This window comes from Cricetulus griseus, chromosome 6, assembly GCF_003668045.3.
Source record: "Cricetulus griseus strain 17A/GY chromosome 6, alternate assembly CriGri-PICRH-1.0, whole genome shotgun sequence".
In the NCBI taxonomy this organism is placed as follows: Eukaryota; Metazoa; Chordata; class Mammalia; order Rodentia; family Cricetidae; genus Cricetulus; species Cricetulus griseus.
The window spans coordinates 135,403,268-135,420,984 of record NC_048599.1 but is presented as its reverse complement, the minus strand read 5'-3'; the positions used below and the strand labels follow the sequence as shown (position 1 = coordinate 135,420,984).

General features: G+C 38.4%; 1 pseudogene; it reads right to left on the bottom strand.

The window, feature by feature from the left end:
* Nucleotides 1-15,386: 15,386 nt before the first annotated feature.
* LOC100760068 lies at nucleotides 15,387-16,918 on the bottom strand (annotated as a pseudogene).
* Nucleotides 16,919-17,717: the final 799 nt, after the last annotated feature.

Below are 17,717 nucleotides of genomic sequence, written 5' to 3'. Positions count from 1 at the left end.
CAGAATACAAGAGATGGAAGAAAGAATCTCAGGAGTTGAAGACACACTAGTGGAAATAGATTCATCAACCAAAGAAAATCCTAAGCCCAACAAATCCCTAACACAAAATATCCAGGAAATATGGGATACTGTGAAAAGACCAAACTTAAGAATAATAGGTATAGAAGAAGGTGAAGAAATCCAACTCAAAGGTGCAGAAAACATATTCAATAAAATCATAGAAGAAAATTTTCCCAACCTAAAAAAATTTCCCAACCAATGAAAATACAAGAAATAGACTGGACCAAAAAAAAAGGTCACCTTGACACATAATAATCAAAACACCAAGCATACACAGCAAAGAGAAAATATTAAGAGCAGCAAAGGAAAAAGGTCAAGTAACCTATAAAGGCAAACCTATCAGAATCACCCCTGACTTTTCCCTGGAAACTCTGAAAGCCAGAAGGCCCTGGATTGATATTCTACCTACACTAAGAGACCATGGATGCCAGCTCAGACTACTATACCCAGCAAAACTTTCAATCATTATAGACGGAGAAAACAAGATATTCCACGATAAGACCAGATTCAAACAATACATATCCACCAATCCAGCCCTACAGAAAGTACTGGAAGGTAAACTGCAACCCAGGAAAGTTAACAACAGCCAGAAAAACATAGGCAATAGATAATCCCAATTTTCCAACAGTCAAAAGAAAAAAGGGATAGAATCCCACAAATAATCTCGCCACCATCACAAATCAAAAACAAACAAGAATGAACAATAATCAATGGTCATTAATATCCATCAACATTAATGGTCTTAACTCCCCTATAAAAAGACACAGATTAGCAGAATGGATAAGAAGACAGAATCCCCTTCTGCTGCATACAAGAAACTCACCTCAAACTCAAAGACAGACGGTACCTAAGAATTAAAGGTTGGGGAAAGATCTTCCAATCAAATGGACCCAAGAAACAAGCGGGAGTAGCAATCCTAATATCCAACAAATTGGACTTTAAACTAAAATCAGTCAAAAGAGATGAAGAAGGTCATTTCCTACTGACCACAGGAGAAATCCATCAGGATGAAATCTCAATTCTGAACATTTATGCCCCAAATAGAAGGCATCCACGTTTGGAAAAGAAACATTACTAAAACTCAAATCACACATAAAACCGCACACACTTATAGTGGGAGATTTCAACCCCCCACTCTCACCACTGGACAGGAACACCAGACAGAAACTTAACAAAGAAACAAAGAACTAATAGAAGTTATGGCGCAATTGGACTTAACAGGTATCTATAGAACATTCCATCCAAATACAAAACAATTTACCTTCTTCTCAGCGCCACATGGAACCTTCTCTAAAATCTACCACATACTTGGCAACAAAGCAAACCTCAGCAAGTACAAAAAATTGAAATAACCCCCTGTGTCTTATCAGACCACCATGCTTTAAAATTAGAATTCAACAACAACAAGAACTACAGAAAACCTACAATCTCATGGAAATTAAGTAACACCCAATTGCACAATTCATGGGTCCAGGAAGAAATAAAAAAAGAAATTAAAGATTTCCTAGAATTCAATGAGAATGAGGACACAACATATCCAAACCTATGGGATACTCTGAAAGCAGTGCTAAGAGGAAAGTTCATAGCGTTAAATGCCCATATGAAAAAACAGGAGAATAATCACACTAGAGAATTAACAGCACAACTGAAAGCTTTAGAAAACAAAGAAGCCAATACACCCTGGAGGAGCAGACACCAGGATATAATCAAATTGACGGCTGAAGTCAATAAAATGGAAACTAGGAGAACAATACAAAGAATATAACAAAAAGTTGGTTCTTTGAGAAAATCAACAAGATAGACAAACCTTTATCCAAACTTACCAAACAACAAAGAGTGAACATGCAAATTAATAAAATCAGGAATGAAAAGGGGGTCATAACAACAGACACAGTAGAAACAGATAAGCAACTTAAATAGACCTATTACCTCTAATGAAATTGAAGCAGTCATTAGAATTCTCCCAACCAAAAAAAGCCCAGGGCCAGATGGCTTCAGTGCAGAATTCTACCAGAAATTCAAAGTACAGCTAATACCAATTCTCCTCAAAGATTTCCATATAATAGAAGCAGAAGGGTCATTACCAAACTCTTTTTATGAGGCCACAATAACCTTGATACCCAAGCCACACAAAGACACAACTAAGAAAGAGAACTACAGATGAGTATTCCTCATGAACATTTTATTCTCAATAAAATATTGGCAAATCAAATCCAAGAACACATCAGAGAAATCATCCATCCCGATCAAGTAGGCTTCATCCCAGGGATGCAAGGATGGTTCAACATAAGAAAATCCATCAATGTAATCCACCATATAAACAGACTGAGGGAAAAAAATCACATGATCATCTCACTAGATGTTGAAAAAGCCTTTGACAAAATCCAACATCCCTTCATGACAAAGGTCCTGGAGAAATCAGGGATAACAGGAACATACCTCAATATAATAAAAGCAATATACAGCAATCCAACAGCCAACATCAAATTAAATGGAGAGAAACTCAATGCAATTCCTCTAAAATCAGGTATAAAACAAGGCTATTCACTCTCTCCATACCTCTTCAATATTGTCCTTGAAGTTCTAGCTAGAGCAATAAGACAACAAAAGGAGATCAAGGGAATACAAATCGGAAAGGAAGAAGTCAAACTCTCTCTATTTGCAGATGATATGATAGTCTACATAAGTGACCCGAAAAACTCAGCCAGGGAACTCCTACAGCTGATAAACACCTTCATCAAAGTGGCAGGATACAAGATTAACTCAAAAAAGTCTGTAGCCCTACTATAAACGGATGACACATTGGTGGAGAAAGAAATCAGAGAAGCATCACCCTTTACAATTGCCCCAAACAACATAAAATACCTTGGAGCAACACTAACCAAAAAAGTGAAAGGCCTGCACCATAAGAATTTTGAGTCTCTAAAGAAAGAAACTAAAGAAGACACCCGAAAATGGAAAGATCTCCCATGCTCTTGGATAGGTAGGATCAACATAGTAAAAATGCTAATCTTGCGAAAAGCAATCTACAGATTCAATGCAATCCCCATCAAAATTCCAACACATTTCTTCACAGACCTTGAAAGAACCATTCTCAAATTTATATGGAGAAACCAAAGACCCAGGATAGCCAAATCATCCCTATACAATAAAGGATCTTCTGGAGGCATCACCATCCCTGACTTCAAGCTGTATTACAGAGCTATAGTCCTGAAAACAGCTTGGTACTGGCACAAAAATAGACTGTTAGACCAATGGAATAGAATTGAAAGACCTGATATTACCCCACACACCTATGAACACCTGATTTTTGACAAACAATCCAAATTTATATGCTGGAACAAAGAGAACATCTTCAACAAATGGTGCTGTTATAACTGGATGCAAATAAGTAGAAGACTACAGATAGACCCAAACCTATCACCTTGCACAAAACTTAAGTCAAAATGGATCAAAGATCTCAACATATATCCAGCTACACTGAACCTATTAGAAGACAAAGTGGGAAATACCCTTGAATTAATTGGTACATAAGACTGCTTCCTGAACATTACACCAGTAACACAGACACTGAGGTCAACAATTGATAAATGGGACCTCCTGAAACTGAGAAGCTTCTGGAAGGCAAAGGACACAGTCAGCAAGACAAAACAGCAACCCACAGACTGGGAAAAGATATTCACCAACCCCACGTCTGACAGTGGGCTGATCTCCAAAATATACAAAGAACTCAAGAAGCTAGTCCCCCAAATACCAAACAACCCAATTAAAAAGTGGGGTACAGAACTAAATAGACAATTCTCAATAGAGGAATCTAACATGGCTGAAAGACACATAAGAAAGTGTTCAACATCCTTAGTCATTAGGGAAATGCAAATCTAAACAACTTTGAGACACCATCTTACTCCTGTCAGAATGGCTAAAATTGAAAATACCAATGACAGTTTATGCTGGAGAGGATGTGGAGAAAGGGGAACACTCCTCCACTGCTGGTGGGAGTGCCAACTTGTACAGCCACTGTGGAAATCAGTGTGGCAACTCCTCAAGAAAATGGGAATAACTCTACTACAAGATCCAGCAATTCCACTCCTAGGCATATACCCAAAAGAAGCACATTCATATAACAAGGACATATGTTCAACCATGTTCATAGCAGCATTATTTGTAATAGCCAGAAACTGGAAGCAGCCTACATGTCCCTCAACCGAAGAATGGATAGAGAAATTGTGGTACATTTACACAATGGACTACTACTCAGCAGAAAAAAACAACGGAATCTTGAAATTTGCAGGAAAATGGATGGAACTCGAAGAAACCATTCTGAGCGAGGTAACCCAATCACAAAAAGACAAACATGATAGGTATTCACTCATATGTGGACCTGCTTTATGATACACAGTAGTGACCATGCTTTATCAGAGCTGTTTTTAATGATGTTGCTCAGAATTGCTTCCTCCCAGATTATGTCTGAGAAACTAATTTAAAAAAAAAAATGGTGCCAAGTACCACAAGAGTAACAGAACTGTGCTGTCTTCTGGGATTTTGTTTTTTATTTTTGTTGTTGTTGTTGTTTGTTTGTTTTTTGTTTTTGTTCGTTTTTTGTTTTTTTTTAAAAATGGAGTGTGCTTGATGTCTCTAAAAAAAAAAAGAATAAAATGAAGAAGAGCTGATACTCAATTAAGGTGCTTTAAGTAAAGGTAGGTCACTTAGGGAAGAAGTGAGTAAGAATCATTTGGAGCGGCATCAAAGGTGAGCTATACTACAGATTGGTATAAATTGTAATAGAAAAAACTCTCCTAGGTTATATTATATATTTTTAATATAACAGTGGTTTCTCAACATTCCTAATGCTGTGACCCTTTAATTCAGTTCCTCATGTTGTAGTGACACCCAACCATAAAATTATTTTTATTGCTACTTCATAGCTATAATTTTGCTACTGTTATAATTTGATATATGTGTTTTCTGATGATCTCAGGCAACCGATATGAAGGGTTGTTAGACCCCCAAAGGGATCATGGCCCATGGGGTTAGAACCATTGTCATAGAACCAGACTATTAGGTTAGTCGCGTATGGAATTTGTGCAAAATATTATTAAATTCAGTAGGAGGAAATTTTAATTTTCTTATATTCTTTGTCATTTAATCTTGGTTGTGTTTTTTCCCAATAAGTTGCTCTCCTCCAGATTTCAAATAGGAATTCTAGTGATAAGTATGAACCAATTCCATCATCACATTGCTTATATTCTTGACATTTTTGAAATTCATAACTATGTTAGTCATTGAATATGAAGATAGCCCCTCTTATTAACTAGTTACACAACATGTCTCTATTGAGCTGTTGTTGGACTAGAGGAATGTACTTATACTGATCTGGTATAGATTCATTCTCAGTCCTCATGTGGCAATGTTTGAAAGAGTTTTCATGGGAACATGACTTACAATTTACACTATATAGGGAACTAATTGTCAAAAATTGGAAGCTTTTGCTCATTAGTAATAAGAATTAGCAAAAAAAAATGTGGTCAAGCATCCTTCACATTAAATAGAAACTAAAGACAAAAAATGTCAAGATATCTAAAACCATGCATCTACTGTTGTTAAGGTGACTGAGTTAGGACTGTCTTTCTGGGCTTTATGATTTTACCCTGATTCCATTTTGTATCCACCCCTGGTGCTTTTCATCTCCTAACCCTCTGAACAGTCCCACTGCCTTGGCATTTGGGACTTTTTTGATCCTGACAGACCACAGTCCAGGTGCATAGCCAAAATATCTGCTGAATGTGTAGCCAAAACAGTATTACCAGGGTCCCTGATCTATACTTGAAAATAATGTCATTGTGGTTTTTACCTTTAAAAAAACGTCATCCTGAGCTTTGGTGCCTGAGAGTTCTCAGAGCCTGTTCTCGGTTGTGAGCTTATAAGGACTCTGATTTGACCTAATATGTGTGTTCTGTAACTTTCTCCCTTGAACTATAACATTGAAGAGACACAATTAAAGATAAGCTGACAAGCCTGAATCTTTGAAATGGCTGGATTGCCAGGAAGAGATTGACAGTGCTTACAACTACTACACCTGGACAAAGGCCTGCCCTGGAATGTGGTCACTGTGTAGAGTGTTGTTACTCGATGCTTCATTTCTAAGTGTGTGTGTGTGTGTGTGTGTGTGTGTGTGTGTGTGTGTGTGTGTGTGTGTGTGTGCTTAGTTTTATTTTTGACTTCTTTGTATATTCTAGATACTAACCTTCTATAAATTATACCACTTGTAAAGATTTATTTTCCATTCTACTAGCTATCTGTTCATTGCATTATGTTGTTCTTTTCTATACAGAAACTTTTTGGTTTCATTTGTCAGTTGTTGGCCTGTAATATTAGAGACCTTTGGAAAGTCCTTTCCTGTCCTAGTTAGAGTGTATTCCCTACTTTCTCCTCTATTAGCTTCAGATCTTATATTGAGATCCTTGATCCATTTGGAGTTGAGTTCTGTGCAGAGTATGAAGTAAGGATCTGGTTTCATTTGTACACATAGCCATCCAGTAGGAACAGCACATTTCGTTGAAGATTCTGTCTTTTTTTCCAATTTGTACTTCCAGCATTTTTAAATTGTTCAGTATTATTTTTAGATATTCTGGTTTTATATGTGTGCACATATGTGTTTCCATGAGAAATTTAAAATTCTTTTCTCATTTTGTGTAAATAAATGTGTTGGCTGGCTGCTCTTCCAGAGGACCCAGGTTTGGTTTCCAGCACCTAGTCCCAGGGGATCCAACACCCTCTTCTGGCCTCTGGATGCCCATTTTCACAACACATTTTTTTCTTTTTTTGTTTTCTTTCTTTAATAACTAGTACTTTAACTTTTTTCTTTCTCCTAAAATTAATGAAAGGAAAACTTCTTAAGTATGCTATTTATTAAATATACTAGTAAAAATAAAATTAAGATTTTATCATCACAGCTTCTAAGTTTTTGGAAATTTAAGCAATCACTCAGCTTCTAGCAAATGGTTCTACTTAATTGTGGAGTAGTATTTTTCTGGTTGTAAATAGGGATTCCTTCTGTAAAGAATTTTTCAAACCTAAATTTTTAATGTGTACTTGTACACTATCAAACTGAGGATAATTTTCCTTTTAGAATTAACCTCTTAAATGTACATCCTCTGGCTGAAATAAGCTTTTCTTATATTTTGAAAGTGATATACTTACTCTCTTTGTGACTGATACAAAGAGGTAAAGGTGTTTTGGTGCTCATCACTCGTCCTTCTCTGCAACTGGATTCCAGTTCAGATCAGTGATTAGTTGTGGGTGTCTGCTTCTACTTCCACCAGCAGCTGGATGAAGGCTATAGGATGGCATGTAAGTCAGTTATCAATCTCATTATCAGGGGAGGACATTTAAGGTAGCCTCTCCTCTGTTGCTTAGATTGTTAGTTGGTGTCATTTTTGTAGACCTCCAGACCTTTCCCTAGTGCTTGATTTCTCTGTAAACCTAAAATATCTCCCTCTATTATGGTATCTCCTTTCTTGTTTTCTTCTATTCTTCCCCTGACTCAACCTTTCTGCTCCCTCATGTCCTCCTCACCCCTCCTCTTCTCCCCTTCTCATTCTCCTAGCTCCCTCCCCCTCCTCCCATGCTCCCAATTTGCTCAGGGGATCTTGTCCCTTTCCTCTTCTCCAGGGGACCATGTATGTCTCTCTTAGGGTTCTCCTTCTTTACTAGCTTCTCTGGCAGCGTGGATTGTAGGCTGTAATCCTTTACCCTATGTCTAAAATCCACATATGAGTGAGTACATACAATGTTTGTGTTTTTGTGATTGGGTTACCTCACTCAGAATGATTTCTTCTAGTTTCATCCATTTTCCTGCAAATTTCAACATTCATTGTTTTTTTTTCTGCTGAGTAGTACTCCATTGTGTAAATGTACCACATTTTCTCTATCCATTCCTCAGTTGAGGGGCATCTAGGTTGCTTCCAGGTTCTGGTTATGAACATGGTTGAACAGATGTCCTTGTTGTATGAATGTGCTTCTTTTGGGTATATGCCTAAGAGTGGAATTGCTGGATCTCGTGATAGACTGATTCCCATTTTCTTGAAGAGTCGCCATACTGATTTCCAAAGTGGCTGTACAAGTTGGCACTCCCACCAGCAGTGGAGGAGTGTTCCCCTTTCTCCACATCCTCTCCAGCATAAACTGTCATTGGTGTTTTTGATTTTGTCCATTCTGACAGGAGGAAGATGGTATCTCAGAGTTGTTTTGATTTGCATTTCCTGATGGCTAATGATGTTGAACACTTTCTTATGTGTCTTTCAGCCATGTTAGATTCCTCTATTGAGAATTGTCTATTTAGTTTTGTACCCCACCTTTAAATTGGGTTGTTTGGTATTTGGGGGACTAGCTTCTTGAGTTCTTTGTATATTTTGTAGATCATCCCTCTGTCAGATGTGGGGTTGGAGAATATCTTTTCCCAGTCTATGGCCTGCCATTTGTCTTGCTGACTGTGTCCTTTGCCTTCCAGAAGCTTCTCAGTTTCAGGAGGTCCCATTTATCAATTGTTGACCTCAGTGTCTGTGTTACTGGTGTAATGTTCAGGAAGCCGTCTTCTGTAACAATTAATTCAAGGGTATTTCCCACTTTGGGTTATAATAGGGTTAGTGTGTCTGGATTTATGTTGAGATCTTTGATACATTTGGACTTAAGTTTTGTGTATAGTGATAGACATTGATCTATCTTTAGTCTTCTGCATTCCAGCATCCAGTTATGCCAGCACCATTTGTTGAAGATGCTTTCTTTATTCCATAGTATAAATTTGGCTTCTTTGTAAAAAAACAAGTGTTTGTAGGTGTGTGGGTTAATATCAAGATTTTCAACTCGATTCCATTGGTTTACCTGTCTATTTTTGTGCCAATACCAAGCTGTTTTCAGGACTATAGCTCTGTAATAGAGCTTGAAGTCAGGGATGGTGATGCCTCCAGAAGATCCTTTATTGTACAGGGTTGTTTTGGCTATCCTGGGTCTTTGGTTTCTCCATATAAAGTTGAGAATGGTTCTTTCAAGGTCTGTGAAGAATTGTGTTGGTATTTTGATGATGATTGCATTGAATCTGTAGATTGCTTTTGGCAAGATTGCCATTTTTACTATGTTGATCCTACCTATCCAAGAACATGGGAGATCCTTCCATTTTCTAGTATCTTCTTTAATTTCTTTCTTTAGAGACTCAAAATTCTTATGGTACATGTCTTTCACTTTTTTGGTTAGCATTACCCCAAGGTATTTTATTTTGTTTGTGGCAATTGTAAAGGGTGATGTTTTTTCTCTTATTTCTTTCTCCACGAGTGTATCATCTGTATATAGGAGGGCTGCAGATTTTTTTTTTTTGAGTTAATCTTGTATCCTGCCACTTTGCTGAAGTTGTTTATCAGCTGTAGGTGTTCCCTGGTAGAGTTTTTCGGGTTACCCATGTAGACTATCATATCATCTGCAAATAGTGAGAGTTTGACTTCTTCCTTTCTGGTTTGTATCCACTTGATCTCCTTTTGTTGTCTTATTACTCTAGCTGGAACTTCAAGGACAATATTGAAGAGGTATGGAGAGAATAGACAGCCTCATCTTGTCCCTGATTTTAGAGGAATTGCATTGAATTTCTCTCTTTGAATTTGATGTTGTCTGTCAGCTTGCTGTATGTATATTGCTTTCATTATGTTAAGGTATGTTCCTGTTATCCTCGATCTCTCGAAGACCTTTATCATAAAGAGGTGTTGGATTTTGTCAAAGGCTTTTTCAGCATCTAGTGAGATGATCATGTTTTTTTCCCTCAATCTGTTTATATGGTGGATTCCATTGATGGATTTTCATGTGTTGAACCATCCTTGCATCCCTGGTATGAAACCTACTTGATCATGGTGGATGATTTTTCTGATGTGTTCTTGGATTTGATTTGCCAGTATTTTATTGAGTATTTTTGCATCAATGTTCATGAGGGATACTCATCTGTAGTTCTCTTTCTTAGTTGTGTCTTTTGTGGCTTGGGTATCAAGGTTATTGAAGCCTCGTAAAAAGAGTTTGTCAATGACCCTTTTGCTTCTATTGTGTAGAATACTTTGAGGAGAATTGGTTTTAGCTGTTCCTTGAATTTCTGGTAGAATTCTGCAGTGAAGCCATCTGGCCCTGGCCTTTTTTTGGTTGGGAGACTTTTGATGACTGCCTCTATTTCATTAGGGGCTATAGGTCTATTCAAGTTGCTTCTCTGTTCTTGATTTAATTTTGGTAAGTGAAATCTGTCCAGAAATTGTCCATTTCCTTTAGATTTTTGAATTTTGAGGAACACAGGCTTTCAAAGTATGACCTGATGATTCTCTGGATTTCTTCTGTGTCTGTTGTCAGCCTAAGGAGGAAGTGGCCAAATAAGAGAATGGAGCTGTGTGGCTAGCATTAGGAATGTAATCTAATGTTTTTTTTAGTAAGGGAGAGAATGGGGCAGAAGTTCAAAGCCTGCCAGAAGCGTGTTTGCCATGTGTAGGCTGGCTAGAGTCCCTTCAATGTAGGTTTTGGAAAGTGTTAGAACAATGACTTCTTCCTATTTCCTAGCTCCATTTTCTTGCCATGCTTTTCTCTTCCTTTCATCCTAAAATATTATCCATATTTCATTATGAGTTGTGTTTATTGGAGAAAACAATTATATGCATCCTATCATTGTGTCTAGACGGTCTTTTGTTTGGAGAATGGAGATTGTTTATATTAGGAGGTACTAAAGGATATGAATGAATTTCTACTATTTTGTCGATTTTATAAGTATCTGGTTTTATTTTTTTTCCTTTCTCGCTTAACTATAATTTACCAGTGAGGATCTAAGAATGTGTTCAGAGGTAATTTGAACAGACTCTTTCAAGATACTGCATCTTTTAGTATGTTCACAGAACAGTGAATATAATTTGATAACCACGTCAAATATTTCTTTGCTTTATAAATTGAACTGACAGTTTTGTATAATAAAGGGCTAAAATTATGAACCACATATTTGCCTAAAATATAATTGCTTTGGCTAAAAAACTCTGTTGAATACTCTGTGCTTGTTTTTCCATTTAGCCATTTCTTGTGATTGCTTATAGTAGATATTTACTTTTTAAAATTTATTTTCATTAAAATACACTTTAATAAATATTCCAAAGCCATTCCAGTAGCACCATTGTATCACAGGTATTATGCAGATACATATTTTACCATGACAATTGAAAACCTAGTATTTATGAACTCTGTTATTTGTATTTGTATTAGGCACTGGATCCTTTCATGAGATGCAAAGTTTCTAATCTCTTTTTCTTTTATTGCTTTCTAGGCTGCGTAAGTTTTTGTACAAAGTAAAGTGTGTTTCAGATAGAAAATGTGCAGTCACTAGAGCAAAAACTTAAAAGAATAGAGAAAGTAGACTCAGGAGTCACAACACATTTGCAATAATTTATTTTACCAGCCTGACAACCTCAGCATATTCTGGTCAACTCCTTCCTCATGGCTCCAGGTTCTACTGTGGCTCAGGGAATAGGTTATGGAAGCCCTGATTATGGCATGCCAGACACTTCCTGCTGTTTTTAATCCTGACATATCTCACAGAAGTTGTTGATCTTACTAACTTTTACAACACTGAATATTGAAGTCTCATAGCTTAAATTGTGAAAAGAGCATCTGTAATAATAAAGTGATTCCTAAGGACACTCAGCTGTGCTCAGTCATCATCAAGGAAGCTTCGTCTTGCAGTAGATGGGGACTAACACAGAGACCCACAAGTAGACAACGTGTAGAGAGTGAGAGACTTTGGAACACTTAGCCCTCAATGGGATGTTTCCAGCAAACTCCTCATGTTAGGGGTCTGGGAACTATGCAGAACAGGAGGTGGGGAGACCATAAGAGCCAGAGGGGATGGATGACTCAAACAAACAAAGAACCCCCAACAAACCCAAAACAACAACAACAACAACAAAACATAACAAAAAGGTGTCTTTTTGACACCACAGGACTGGTGCATATATGAACTCTAGACACTGTGGCAGCATGCACAAGGTCTGCACAGTTCCAAGCCTGATTGAGTTTCAATACTGAAAGGGGGAACTGGACATGAGTTCCTACCCCTAACCTAGAATGTATCTCCAATTGAAAATCACTTGCAAAGGAAAAACCAGTTTTCTCTAATGGACTCCCTTTTAGGGCAGGGACCTCATGCCCAGTAGTACAAGGCCAACACATAATGAACAAAGTTGTGGTTTTGGAGACTTTTTTTGTCTCTTATTGCATGGTTTAAACCTTAAACCTTAATAGTCTTTTGGTTGTATATTATGTATTCCAATTTTTGTGAGTTTTTTTGTCTGTTTGTGTGTGTCTTTCTGTGTGTATGTGCTTCTCATGTTTTTCCTTTTTAAAATTCTAGTCTGTTTGCTTTTATTTTTATTTGTCTGTTTTCTAAAGAGAGGAAGATGGAGTGGAGTTGAATGGGTACAGAGATGGGGAAGATCTGGGAAGAGATAATGGAAATCCTGACAAGAATATATTTCATGAAAAACATATTTTCAATAAATAAAAACATGAAAGGGAGTGATAATAATTGATTAAGTTTTTGAACATTTAACTGGATTTAAAATATCTAAGAGACTTTGGCAAGTTGTCATTAGGTGCTCGTTGGTCATGAGGTATTAGCTTATTTTGTGTATATATCTGTAACATTTTGCACAATAAAATCTAGGAAATATGGGTTGGAGAGATGGCTTAATGGTTAGGGGCACTTACTATTCTCCCAGTGGACCCAGGTTCAGTTCCCAGTACCCATATAATATTTTTCTGGGTCTTTGCTTCCTGGGTCAGGGTATTCCTTTACCAAGAATGTATCTCCTTCCTTACTCCAAAAGGAAACACTATCTTAAAAAAATCTAGAAAATACAAATCAAAAGTAGACATTCCACATACTTGATTATCACTGCCTGCTTGTTTATAAATATAAGCACCAGCTAAAGATAAATGTGAAACCTCAGTGGTTTAACAGAAATAGAGGTTTCTTTTTCATTATGTAAATTTTAATCTACAGTAGTTTAATCTACAGTAAAGGTGAGGTAAGAGTGGGGTTCATAGTTTAGTCATGGACTAAAACAACACTGCAGACTTAAAAAGCAACACATTTTTTTTTTTTAATTCTAAAAGCTGGAAGTCCAAGTTCAAGATACGGTGACGTTTTGTGAAAACCATTTTTCTGGCTTATAGATGGTAACTTTCTTATTTTGGTGTGAATAGTTAGGTGGGGGTGAGCAGCAGGGAGGAGAAAAGAAAACGTTATGGTCTTTGCCTTAGGGTTACTATTGCTGTGGTGAAACACCATGACCAAAAGCAATTTGAGGAGGAAAGGGTTTATTTGGCTTACACTTCTACATCACTGTTCGTCATTGAGGAAGTCAGGAGAGGTATTCAAGCATGGCAGGAACCTGGAGCCTGGAGCAGATGGAGGGGTACTGCTTAGTGTCTTCTTCCCCATAGCTTGCTCAGCCTGCTATCTTATAGAATCCAGCACCACCAGCCCAGGGATGGCACCACTCACAAGGGGCCAGATCCTCCAACATCAGTAACTAATTAAGAAAATGCTCTTAGAGGCTTGTTGACAGCCTACTCTTTTTTTTTCTGTTTTATCTATTTATCTGAAAACTTTGTATTTTGATTTTATTAACACCTGAATAATAGTCCATTGTGTAAATGTGAAGCAATATAACCCAGTTAGCACATGGGCAGTGTGCTCAGTGAGAGAGAAAAGAGTTATAAAGCTTCACAGCTTCTACCTTAAGCCTGAAGGATGGAAGAAAACCATTGCATATTTGTTTGCCTGATGAATGTGCAGAGGTTAAAGAAGGTTTTTCTTCACGGTGAGTGTTTGAGGGGTCTTGAGGCTTTGTCATTGCACATTCAGAACCTCAAAATTTGTTTATGATACCTGTTTGCACAGGGAGGGTGTTCAATTGTTCTCCATCTTTGTCGTTGTAGGAATGGAAAACAGCAAGCTGGCATTGGATTCTAGGAAAATACTGGGAAAATACAGATATTTCTCTTCCCCCATTTCCTACCTATCCCATGTAGACCATGAGCACAGACCACATCTAAGACATTTTGTTTATATCTCCAGCACTCCAAGGTCACTGAAAATCATACAGCCCAGAGTACAGACTGATGTATCTTGTGGGTTTAGTTACTCTTTTTTTTTCTGTAATAAAACACCATGACCAAAAACAATGTATAAAATGTTTATTTTAGAGTCCATAATGGTAGAGGAAGGATGTCAGCAGGTGCCTACAGCAGAAATCTGGGAGATCACATCCTCAACCACCAGAGAAACCAGAGAGAGTGAACTGGATGTGGGAAGAGGCTAAAATGTAATCACCTTTTTTTCCTCCAGAAATGCTGGACCTCCCGAAGGTTCCATAACTGTTCCAAATGGCACCATCAGCCAGGGACTGAGAGTTTAAATACTTGAGCCTATGGGAAACTTTTCTCATTCAAAACCACTGCACATGGTATGAAGAGCACAGCATGTGCCGTTGATTCTATTGAGATGTTTCAGAGAACACATTTCCTAAGATAGTGAGATTGCTCAGTGATAGAGAGTCCTGGCTGCAGGACCTATCCCAGGGGCATGAACTGGCTTTTTGGAGCCCACTGCCTATGGTGGGATACCTTACTCAGCATTGATACAAGGGAGAAAGGCTTGGTCCTGCCTCAACTTGGTTTGCCAGACTTTGTTGACCCCCCTCATGGAAGGCCTTATCCCCTCTGAGGGTGGATGGAAGTAGTGGGGAGGGTGGTAGGTGGGGGGGGGCGGATAGGAGAAGGGGAGGGAGGAGAAACTGGGGTTGGTAGGTAAATGGAAAATAAATTTGTTTTAAAGAAAAAAGAAATAAAAAAAAAAAGAGTCCTGGCTTCTCTTCCACAGGACAAAGATTTGAGTTCCAGTCCCCACATAATGTCTCATAACCACCCCTGTGGGATCTGATGCCCACCTCTTCCGTCTGTGGGCACCAGACATACATGTGGTGCACAGACTTATATGTAGAGAGGCAAAACACTGATGCATATACAATAAAAATAAATGTTACCGATCCTCAGTTAATTATCCCCAGAGAATTCAACTCTATGATTTTGCCTTTCTCTGAAGAGTGAAAATACAAACCTGATTAGTTTTCTGGCAATCTAGTTTTAATACTGTAAGTGTTAGGCTAATATTTTATTTCTTGCAAGCAAAAAAATGCTTTGTTTTGCTCCTGTATAATGAACTTATGTGTACTTTCAGTGTAAGCAATTTTTTTTTTCTGGTGCACACTGTTCACACCTATATTTCAGGTTTGGAAATGCATATTTGCAAGCAGCAATACAAAAGTATTCATGAAGAATGCGTAATCTCTGAAAATTATGAAAACATCCCTGCTACCAATACATTTCTAAATACAAAACTGACTAACATATTTGTTACTTCTGTGTAGCTAGGGAAGTTCGTTTTCAAAACAGATAAAATTCAGTCTTTCGGTGTGAATGGTATGAATGACAGTCTTTTTTAAAAATTCTTAGTTGTTTGGGATCCTGAAGCATGCAAAAGCTTTAAACAGGAGGGTCCACAAAGGAACCAGAGTTGTATTATGGCATCCAGTTGGGCCAGAGCTGGGAATGCCTCTGGGTCATCTACCTCAGGAGCAGAAGCACTTGACTTACCAGTCCTGCTGCCAGGGTTTAGACGTCCACCACGCCCACGTCCACCACGTCCTCCTCTGCCACCACGTCTGGGCGGCCTTGGTCTCCAAAATTGATCTCTATTTGAGACATTATATCATTTGCTGGCTTCCGGAAATGATGGTCCATAACCGAATCTTCAGCATGAGCCTCTTCGCTTTTTGATATATGCAGACCAAATCCCTTTTTCCATTGTCCATAAGCACCTTCATTTGGTTTTCGGATATTAAACTCTACTTTTGCTAGGTCTTTATTTTGAATGACTTTCCACACATCCAAAGTCATTTCTTTTGGATCCTCTTCCTTAGGGTCTTCACCTTCATTCTCTTTATTTTCAGTGTCTGGCATCGGGTGCTTTTCACCTTCAGGTGTTTCCTCAGTCACATTTGATTGATCCAAATCACTGCAATTATAAGATACTTGTTTCTGAATGTATTTGGGAGACTCTGTTAATTCATCTTTGACAGATCCCCAGTTGTGAGATCTGTTACCTCCACGTTTGTCCTCATGCTTCAGGCCAGATCTATCACTTCCACTATGCCTATCAAATTCACGTTTGCCACGAGAATCAAATCCATCGCCTACGCCCATTCCATGTCTACGGCCTCCTCGACACCTTCCAAGACTGCCTCGGCCTTGCACAGGCCGTTCAATAATCGGTCTATCAACTGAAAATTCACCTCCTTCACCCTTTTCTTCAGGTGGCTTTTCAAATTTTCTTTCCCGAGGTGGTCGCCTTTCTGGTCTCCTATCAATTATTTTCCCTTCACCCTGAAGTTGTTGATCAGGTCTTCTTCCAGCTAGCCTTATTCCTTCTTTCTTAAGTGCCACCTGCGGCTGCTTCTCCTCCTTTTTGTCAGCCACACCAACGCTGGTGGGCAGCGGGTTCTTGCGACCTTTCTGGGACTCTATGCAACTGTTTGCCTGCAGCATTGGAGTTGGTCTAGGACCCCACCTGAGCGGTGCTCTTGGCCCCAGGGCCCCCAACGCCGCCCCCACTGGCTTCTTTTTTCTTGTTCTCTGCTGCTTTCAGTACCTCGAAAGGGTCCGATTCGTCGTCAAATAACTGGTCGAATCAGCTGATGACCACGCAGTGAAACCCTTCCTGTAGGTGCCCCTGCATGAAGGTGACTCGGTGGTGCATTCCTCCACGGATTACAGCGGGCCAGTGTAAGCATTTTTATAGCCTTAGTTTGTCATTGTATTTAGATTATCAATACAGATGTATTGACTTCCGACACAATTTGTTGAAAATGATTACATTGAAACTTGAAGATAGGCTGTTGCCAAAGTTGCTGCTTTTTTTTTTTTTTTAAATTTGAATTAGAAATAAGATTGTTTTACTTGTCAATCCCAGTTTGGGCTATTACAAGCAATGCTGCAATGAGCATTGTTGAACAGATGTCCTTGTTGTATGAATGTGCTTCTTTTGGGTATATGCCTAAGAGTGGAATTGCTGGATCTCGTGATAGACTGATTCCCATTTTCTTGAAGAGTCGCCATACTGATTTCCAAAGTGGCTGTACAAGTTGGCACTCCCACCAGCAGTGGAGGAGTGTTCCCCTTTCTTCACATCTTCTCCAGCATAAACTATCATTGGTGTTTTTGATTTTAGCCATTCTGACAGGAGGAAGATGGTACCTCAGAGTTGTTTTGATTTGCATTTCCCTGATGGCTAAGGATGTTGAACACTTTCTTATGTGTCTTTCAGCCATTTTAGATTCCTCTATTGAGAATTGTCTATTTAGTTCTGTACCCCACTTTTTAATTGGATTGTTCGGTGTTTTGGAGACTAGCTTCTTGAGTTCTTTGTATATTTTGGAGATCATCCCTCTGTCAGATGTGGGGTTGGAGAATAACTTTTCCTAGTCTGTGGGCTGCCATTTTGTCTTATTAACTGTGTTGTTAGGCTTACAGAAGCT